General features: G+C 46.3%; 3 pseudogenes; all 3 read left to right on the forward strand.

Annotated features, from left to right (window-relative positions):
• The first annotated feature begins 1,255 nt into the window (after positions 1 to 1,255).
• LOC136636028 (5S ribosomal RNA) lies at positions 1,256 to 1,373 on the forward strand (annotated as a pseudogene).
• Positions 1,374 to 4,036: 2,663 nt separating this feature from the next.
• Positions 4,037 to 4,155, forward strand: LOC136636025 (5S ribosomal RNA; annotated as a pseudogene).
• A 163-nt stretch (positions 4,156 to 4,318) lies between these two features.
• On the forward strand, positions 4,319 to 4,437 carry LOC136636026 (5S ribosomal RNA; annotated as a pseudogene).
• The last annotated feature ends 5,557 nt before the right edge of the window (positions 4,438 to 9,994 follow it).

The raw sequence follows: 9,994 nt of genomic DNA on the forward strand, positions 1-9,994 counted from the left end.
TTGCCACCAAACCCACCTCCCTCTTGGGCCTGATCTGCCCATCTCCATCACCTTCCCCTTCTGCCCACTCCTGCTCTACCCTCTCCTAACCCTTCCCACCTCCCTTGCCATCTTACCTGCCTTGGTGGATCCTCCAGGATCTACTGGCACATGTGAAAGGCTCCAGCCTTCTAGCCAATGCTCCGACAGCCAGTGCTGCCGGAGCGCACTTTACACATGCTTTGTAGCATCCAGCGCATGCATTCCACTGGTGGGGCGCTATACCCCTCAACAGGATTGGGCTGTTATTTTCCTGACATGTTTCTGCCTGCATGCAACTGGCTGCAGGTCTTTCTTCGTTCCAGTAAAGCTTGTTTGCTGTGCATGGGGTCGCTTCAGCTACTCTGCTCCGCTAACATCCCCATGACACGCTCCGCTCCCCATGACAGAATCTTGCTGCAAGAATATGTGCAATCACCTCCATCTTTGGGGGGTATTTTTTTTTTTTCAAAATATTTTGGGCTGCACTTTTTACCAACGTGCATTCTAGTGTGCACTGCAAATTAGCAAGAGGCCACACCCCAGAATTTAAGAATTCAGAAATAATAGTTAAAAACAATAAAGAACAATCGAGAATTCCAAATGAAAGAAACATCCTTAGGGCACAATCCAGGCCTTGACTTGGGCCGATGCAAGTCCCCTGCGCTAGCTCAGGAGGGTCACAAACATGTCACGCTCAAGAGAAGCGCCGGCCTGCAGAGGCTGATGGAAGCTGCCACGACGGCTTCCTCTGAGCGCCTTGCATCATCATGGCTGTGCCGGTGCAGGGCTCTGAGGTGGGCAGGGGGTGGGGAGGAGGCGGGAGGGAGGCGTTTCTGGGCAGGGGGAGGCTGGCAATGGGCATCCCTGGGGCGGGAGGGCAGAGAGTGGGAGTTGGGGCTGGGATCCGGCAATTATGCCGAATCCCAATCCCCGTTCGGGGGAGAACAAAGCAGCTCCAAGCCACTCCGCTCTCCTCGGACTTGTGCCACCTCAAGAAGTGGTGCAAGTCCAAGGAGACTCATAGGGGCCAGCAACCCTTACTCAGGGGTAAGTTTCCCCTTGCCTCTTGCTGAGCCGCTTATGGGCCTATGGCCTGATCCAGTGGGGCTGTTTTTATGTTCTTTATGGATACAGCGCAAGCCTCTTGGCTTGCCTGTTCCAGTGCAGGATAGGATTGTGCCGTTTATCTCATAATTTTTTTTCCTGCTCTGACTGGCAAAAGTTATCTAAGCTTTTGTACAGGAGCTTACCCTGCACATGCCCGATCTCATCTGATCTCGGAAGCTAAGCAGGGTCAGGCCTGGTTAGTACTTGGATGGGAGACTGCCTGGGAATACCTGGTGCTGTAGGCTTATACCATAGTCTTTCAAGGTTGCAACCAATATTTAACTGGTGGCGTTGGGGACTAAAACGTGAGCTTCATGTCTGCTGTTGAGCTTCCTTCCCTCTCTACTAAAACAAAATCATGTAACTGTTCAGTTATTAGACTTATTTTTTTTTGCCCAGCGGAGACTTTTCCTTCCATTTCTGCACTAAGTTGGCAAATATTTATCTGCAAAGGATGCTCTGCCCAGCCAGAAGATATGATTGAATTCCATAACGAACGCAGATCCATGTCTTTTGACATCTGGATGGAAATGGCCCTGCAGTCACATTCTGCAAAAAAGCCATTGTGACACCGAGACAGAATGCAGGCATGCAAGAGTCTTTAATTGCAGCTTTATATCGCTTGGCTAGCTTGAGGGAGTTTAAATCTGGTGCACCATAGAAAGTTCGGTGGGAAGTTTTTGTTGACAGATGGAGAGTCACAGGGACCCAAATTGTAACAGTAGAGAGGGAAGCACCCGAACAGATCCATTATGTTGGAATATTTTTAGACTCCAAAGAAACCCAAAACAATATTTTTAGAATTGCTTGCATTATGCAGGAGGCAGATTAATTCCTTGTAATTTTTAAATCATGTGTAGGGATGAACAGGGGCTCACATGCAAGGAACATTTTCAAAGAGTGGAAAATGAAAGGCAATGTCCAATTGAGTGTCAATGTTTGGCACTGCTCAAATGGGAGGTCTGGTTGCAGTACTATTTGGATTCTGTTTCCTTTCCATGCAAGAGACTTGTAGTCTCTCTGTAGATGCATCCCCCCATACCCACGGGGATGAATTCCTGCCACCACCATCCCACAGATACAGGGGATGAAAGTTTATAGACAGGCAAGCAGGCAGGAAGCTTCCTGCCAGTGGCATAGCTAAGAGGGTGCAGGGGGTAGCAACTGCACCGGGCAACAAACTCTAGGGGCTAATAAGCTGATCTTGAGACTAATAATAAATAATAATAATAAACTTTATTTGTATCCCGCCCTTCTCCCTAAAAGGGACCCTAAAAGACTAGTGATCAAAATGGTGAAAAAAATGGTATGTACAAATAATACCATCATATGATATATCATTGGAAAGGTAATTTATTGCACAATGCAATGAAACAAACCTCATTGGAATATCTGTATTCTATCAAACGTTATGGCCAATAAAACAGAAAATGAAAACACAGCTGTTTTATGGAACAAAAACTGGATTTCTTTAACTCAAAACTGACCTATGAGACTGATTACTCTGAGAGCCAATAATGTTATTATAATACAGCATGGAACTAATAAGGTATTAATATGTGTCAGCTCTCATTTCCATGTATCATAATACAGTTGCCCTGCTAACTGGTAAAGAGGTACTTTCAAATGGCGCTCCTCTTATATTTAGCAGGAGAGAATAACTGCCCTCTTCACCCCAGCATAGTGTCTCTAATTAATAAGGAGCACACTTCTTATTTATTTACTTAATTAATTTTGATTTGGTTGTGGGGGGGGGGTTACAAAATCTTCTTTGACCCCAGTAGAGATAGATGACTTAGCTATGCCACTGGCTGGGGGGGCAGCAGAGCAAGTGGGTGGTGACCTCCTGGGGGGAGGAGGCAGGTTTTTTTTCCAGTTTTCACTTTTTTAAAGCGCAGGTGTGACATCACTTCTGGGCATCATTTTGAGCTTGGCACCGGGCTACATGATCATTAGCTACGTCACTGCTTCCTGCTTCCTGTTAACATCTCGGAGTCATCCTCTCTAGTCTTCAGGCTTCCTGCCTGCTTGTGACTACAAGCTTTCTGCTTATAGCAACCTGTAAATTCAAGATACCAATTGCTTTGTGCGAGCGTAAACAAGATAAGCAAATGTAATGGGTGGGAGGGGGTGTGGGGTACCGCGGATACCACGGATACCAAATTTGCAGGTACTGGGGGACACCTGTAGTATTTTATTTAGATATGTGGCTACATCAGAAGCAGAGGCCTCCTACAGGGCAAGAGATTCACTACACTGCATAACATAACTGCAACTGTTACCCTGCGCTTGCGTCCTGAGTACACTTCTGTACTGCAACGAGTCATGGACTCTTCGCTCACAACAGGAGAGGAAACTGAGCACTTTCCACATGCGCTGCCTCCGACGCATTCTCGGCATCACCTGGCAGGACAAAGTTCCAAACAACACAGTCCTGGAATGTGCTGGAATCCCTAGCATGTATTCACTGCTGAAACAGAGACACCTGCGTTGGCTTGGTCATGTCGTGAGAATGGATGATGGCCGGATCCCAAAGGATCTCCTCTATGGAGAACTCGTGCAAGGAAAGCGCCCTACAGGTAGACCACAGCTGCGATACAAGGACATCTGCAAGAGGGAGCTGAAGGCCTTAGGGATGGACCTCAACAAGTGGGAAACCCTGGCCACTGAGCGGTCCGCTTGGAGGCAGGCTGTGCAGCATGGCCTTTCCAGTTTGAAGAGACACCTGGCCAACAGTCTGAGGCTAAGAGGCAAAGAAGGAAGGCCCATAGCAGGGAGACAGACCAGGGACAGACTGCACTTGCTCCAGTGTGGAAGGGATTGTCACTCCCGGATTGGCCTTTTCAGCCACACTAGACGCTGTGCCAGAACCACCTTTCAGAGCGCGATACCATAGTCTTTCGAGACTGAAGGTTGCCAATATACCCTGCACATGCCCAAACTCATCTGATCTTGGAAGCTAAGCAGGGTCAGGCCTGGTTAGTACTTGGATGGGAGACCGCCTGGGAATACTGGGTGCTGTAGGCTTATACCATAGTCTTTCGAGACTGAAGGTTGCCAATATACCCTGCACATGCCCAAACTCATCTGATCTTGGAAGCTAAGCAGGGTCAGGCCTGGTTAGTACTTGGATGGGAGACCGCCTGGGAATACTGGATGCTGTAGGCTTATACCATAGTCTTTCGAGACTGAAGGTTGCCAATATACCCTGCACATGCCCAAACTCATCTGATCTTGGAAGCTAAGCAGGGTCAGGCCTGGTTAGTACTTGGATGGGAGACCGCCTGGGAATACTGGGTGCTGTAGCTTATACCATAGTCTTTCGAGACTGAAGGTTGCCAACCATAAGATATGCAGAGAAAGGTCCTAATTAACGTAATCTGCCTACAAAAGAATTAGTCAGGCAGAGCCGTAAGGACACACAAATATCTCAAGTCTCAATCATAATTGGATGCCATGCTGATGACACACGGACTCCAACAGGATATCCGTCATATCTTAAGCTGTCCTAGTAATGCCAGGCTGAGAGCACACCAGTGCTGACACAAAAAAGAGCCAAATGCCATGACTGTCCTGGCAAAGCAAGGCTACTGCAGCTTTTCCCAGTAATACGGTCAGCACACACACACCCACAATTGATCCAACTGAGAGATGCCATAGCACCCCACCGCCCACAAGAGCCACTCATGCAAATGCACACATCCAAGGAAGACCTTTTTGACCACAGCAGAGCAAGGGTAGGTGGATAACTGCTTTGGATAAGGGCAACCATGCACAACAAACATACAAGTCTCTCCATGCCGAGCGTTTGAGTCCCCATGAGGGAGTATATCAGCTGGAAGAAACCCTATGGCTGGGGGAGGGACTGGGTCAAGGTACAAGGGGAAGCTCAACAACACTTGGGCAAAAGGCATTGGTGGCTCATTGCATGAAAAGAGAGGCTGGGAGCCTTAGAACACATGGTTAGAGATAGCTCACTAGGTTAAACTTCAAGCCTCAGGCTCAAACCCAAAAGCTCAGGACCGCAGCCACATCATCAACCTCTTGCATTTCATCCCCTTGGAGCTGTGAAGAAGTGGCAACCACCCTGCTCCAGAAGACCTGAAATGGCCCCTGGAGCACCAGAACAAAAATGAGAAGTCTAAAAGCATAACTCATAAATGCATACAAATTGCTTTTGACCTAATATTGCTCTTGGCTCTTCCAACTGTTTCAGCAGACTCAAAGTTCAAAATCCTCCTTTTGCTTCCCAATATTAGTGTGTTAATGGCCAATTTAATAGTTATTCATTCCTGTTTCAGTGGTCTTCTTTGACCTAAACAGCTTCTGCCCTCAAAATATAACCCCCCCTCTTATGTAGCAGTTTGCCATCTCATTCTCTCGCCAACGAACACTACTCTTGGCATCCTTGCTGAGAGTCCCCAGCTTTTGTCAAAAGTACATTCTGACCCTCCCACCTTTTGCAGAGCTGCGTTCAGAAAGGGAGCCCCCTCCGAGGAGCACAAAAATGCCTTATTAAAAGCTGTCCATCAATGCTAGCCATTACTTCAGCATGAAAGGTTGAAACGAATGTCACCCTCTTCTGCTGAACCAGCAAGAAGACTATAGAAAGGCAAGTCTGGGGGGTCAGTCAAGGTCAAAAATCTGTGAATTAAGCAATAGTTGCGGTGCCATGAAGAGAAGACATCATATTTGGAGATCTCCATTATTGTAGGCATGGGGATAAAATCTGCCTCCTGTGGTACTTTAATTATCAAATTCAATAAAGTCTTTCATTGCCACATAGCTACCAGCACACTGTTGTATAGACACACACACAAAGTGAGAGAGGGAATGAATTCATTATCAACATACCTATCAGCTTTTCTTCCTCATCTGCTTAGGAACACGTGTCAAGTTCGGCTGACATATAAGCAGAGCCTGCCCGTGATCAATCCCTGACCCCATTTGGATCCCATGAGGGTTCCTGTAATGCAAACAATTCACAACAAGAGAAGTACTACCCCGGGGGAAAAAAAAGTTATTCTTTTTTGTTGTTGTTGTTGTTGTCATTCATTTTATGCAGCATTACAATCTTTGTGTCTTATAGACTGCAAGGGAGAAAAATTCTTTCTCTCGGATCGGTCCAGCCATCTAGTAACAGCCAAAATAAGTAAGTAAGTAAGTAAGTAAGTAAGTAAGTAAGTAAGTAAGTAAGTAAGTATTTCAAGTCAAACAGCACTGTGTTTTGAAAATAAAACTTAAAAGACGTTCTAGATAATTTTTCTCATCATCAAACTATAACAAGTGACGGTTGCTAAATAGGTCTTTTCAGTGGCATAGCTAGAGGGGGTTGCGAAGCACAAAGTTTTGCAGGGAGACTTGCTGCAGCATGCAAGTGACCCTCCCCTTCCGAGCCATTCCAGGTGAATGCCTTCATTTTGCACCCACCACTGGGAATGGCTCAAAAGTGAAGGGGAGGGGCAGCTTGCACACCATGGTGAGGCTCCCTGCAGAATTTTGTGCTTTGCACCCCTCCGGTTACACCACTGCTTCCAACATGCAACCTGAAGCACACAACAGAGTCAATAACTCTAATTTGCTTGGCTTTGATATTTCCTATTCTGTGTTGCTGAAAATTGCCCTTCTGATGAAATCTTGGAATGTAAAGTGACATCGTATATGAGCCAGGAATTAAAGCAACAGAACAGTCAGACAAACTCAAAGTTACAGAAATTAGCTTCACAGGAATGCAGTTATTGCCTGTGAGTGGTTTGAATTCACACACTGGCACACCTTAAGTAATGCCTTGAGCTGTCCAAAAGGTAATTTGAATCCTGCCAGTCAAACAAGAATATTCTTACGCATTCCCAAGCAATGGCCGGGCAATTTTCTCAGCATCAGTGCATCAATTGTCTAGTCTGGTTAGCCGTTGTTTCTTTTTTACCCCAGACACAGGCAACACCATCAATTAAGGGAGTAACACTTGGATTCATGTTACTTTTTGACAGGTATCGAAGGAGGTGAACTTATGTAATGCTGATCAGTTGTTTCTCGATAGTTCTAAAGTAGGCTGCAATCCTACCCACACTTACCCAGGAGTAAGTTCCATTTACTATCATTGTATAGTGGCTTGTTAAAGATATAGGTCTGGAACATTTCCCCAAATGCAGTCACATACCTTGGTAGCATCAAGTCTAATATATTAAAAATAAAATATTGAAATGAATGGGACCCACTGAAATTGGCTCATGACCCATCTAGTGGGTCCCAGCCCGCAGTCTGAGAAACACTGGGTTAAGGTATGATGTCACCACCCCCACCTCCAGGATTAGAGGTTGGGGTAGGTCAAATATAAATAAGAGGCCTTTCTTTCTTTCTTCTTCTTTCTTTCTTTCTTTCTTTCTTTCTTTCTTTCTTTCTTTCTTCTTTCTTTCTTTCTTTCTTTCTTTCTTTCTTTCTTTCTTTTCTTCTTTCTTTCTTTCTTTCTTTCTTTCTTTCTTTCTTTCTTTCTTTCTTTCTTTCTTTCTTTCTTTCTTCTTTCTTTCTTTCTTTCTTTCTTTCTTTCTTTCTTTCTTTCTTTCTTTCTTGTTAAATTTCAGTTGCAGGCCCTCATTTTATACTTCATTTCCCCCCTTCTCATTGAATGAAAGAGAACACCCCTTCCCCAAGAGTGAGTAAATGTGTGGGTGAATGTGAGTGGAGGTGTCAAACATAAGGCCAGTGGGTTGGATGTGGTCCCCGGAAGCCATTTATCCAGCCCCTGTTATAATTGGGCTCTCCCAGCTTGTTAATTGGGCTCTCTCTTATCTTGAAAATAGGAACAAGATTTGTCAATTTCCTCTTCTGTTGCTTGCAGCTCATGAGTTTCTATGTAAGAACGAAGTGCTTCTTTCTGACCATCATCTGCTTAAATCATGCTTGAGGAAGGGAACTGCCAGTTAATTGAAAGAAGTACGCCAGTTATTTCTAGCTCTTTTTGATCACTGGATGATGAGCTCACTCTAACCTGGAGAAACCGTCAGGCATGCCCCAGCTGCCCATGCTGAGCTGATGCTGCAACCAACATTAGAATCAGCACTGGGTTGTTTTGGATGAAGGCCTTACAGCTTCAAAAGAACCACAAGAGGCCTGCTTGAATCAGGACACACACACCCCATCCCTTGTCTTTTGAAGCAAAGAGAGGACTGGGTTTTCCTGCCAACCAGGACCCTGGTGCTTCTCATGGTAGGGAATTTGGTTCAGGGAGCCCAGCAGTTTGCCTGGGTTTGACAAAACACAAGAGACCAACAGGACCTGATGCTAGAACATCATAAGCATGCCTGTCTTCTCTAACATCAAAACAGCAGACTATGGTATAAGAGAGAGGACGAAAATCCACTTCCAAGCACACCAGGGCGCCATTGCTGCTCGCTCCCCCTCCCCATGGCTACTACTTCACTGTTTAAGAAACAACAGAAGCTGTAATGATCCTTCAAGAATCATGTCTGGTTGGACCTCAGATGAATTGCTTTGCTGTATTAGAAAAAGACTCATCTTTCCTGGCACTCTGTTTCCCACAACTGGATACACCCCAGCTATGGCATCCCCTGGGGGCTGGGGATAAGAATAGGCCCTCAGTTTGGCTGTACTTGTCGTAAGAGGCGACTAAACAGCCACCGGGTAGATGGGACTCATCAGCCTGGGAAGGCAGCTCATCTGAGAGAAGGAAAACTCTGATCCCAAACCTCCACTGCCTTGTGGCTACATCCAGTTATGGAAAAGGCTTCAGGAGTCAACCTCGAGGCAAAATCTGGAGCCGGAGTCCTGAGGCAGTTCATGGCTGAACACAGTCACGTTCCGGCAACTCCTGCGACGCCGCTGGAACCAACCATATTGGCTTCTGCCTTTCCATTGGACCATTTCAGCGACGTGGAGAGGGGGGATTTGCTGCATGGGTAACAGCCTATCCTCCATACCTACTTTACCCAGGCTTCGCGCACTGGAGAGGACACTCTGTTCCAGAACCACCATTCAGAGTGCGATACCATAGTATTCTGAGACTGAAGGATGCCAACATGGCATCCCCAGAAACCTGCCAGTGCAAAGCACATGGGTTGTGACTGCTTGAGCGCCTTACATGGTGGTAGTGCTGTTCAAAGGACTCCCATGGGAGGCTCTGCTTTACATACCTCCCTACCCACCACATGTCCCTGCAACAGTTCCATTCAGCTATCACAGCTAATAGCTATTGTAACAGCTGTCCTCCATGATCCTTTCAGATCTCTGGAAGATTCAAAGGGTCTCTATGCTTTTGCATTCGTTTGGCTGAGAGGCAGCAATGTGGAGAGAGCTATGATAGGTTACCCCAACACCCCTTAGAAAAGAACACATGAGATTAGTGAAATAAATGGTTAGTGGCCCAATCCTATTGGCATATTGCACTGGCCAGTGGCACAGTAGTCTCTCTGCCCTTCCCTAGAACACTTCTGCCAGAGTAAGGCCCAGAGGACTGTACACTGCTGACAGATTGGTCATGAATGGACTTCAGTGGGCAGAGAGGTCAGAACCAGATTGGGGTGGGGTGGATCTCAGAGTAAGATGGGGTGGATCTCAGCAGCAGCAATGTCTGCAGGATCCAGAGTGCCTGTCCAGGGCCTGACATTGTGGCAGTTCAGATCTATGCAGCAAAATAGCTGGTATAGATCTGAGTAGCCCATAGGGAACCAGAAAGTGACAGAGGAGATAAATATTTTTTTCTCCCCTTTGCTTACTTCTCTTAGCCAGCAGGTCCCCAGCTGGCCTGCAGGATGTAGTAGACACAATGCCAGCATCTCTGCACCATGCATGCTGGCGCTAGATAGGTTTGGGCTGTAGGATTATTTTTAAAAACCACATAGTTATATTC

The sequence above is a fragment of the Tiliqua scincoides genome, unplaced genomic scaffold (genome assembly GCF_035046505.1).
Source record: "Tiliqua scincoides isolate rTilSci1 unplaced genomic scaffold, rTilSci1.hap2 HAP2_SCAFFOLD_64, whole genome shotgun sequence".
Lineage (NCBI taxonomy): Eukaryota > Metazoa > Chordata > Lepidosauria > Squamata > Scincidae > Tiliqua > Tiliqua scincoides.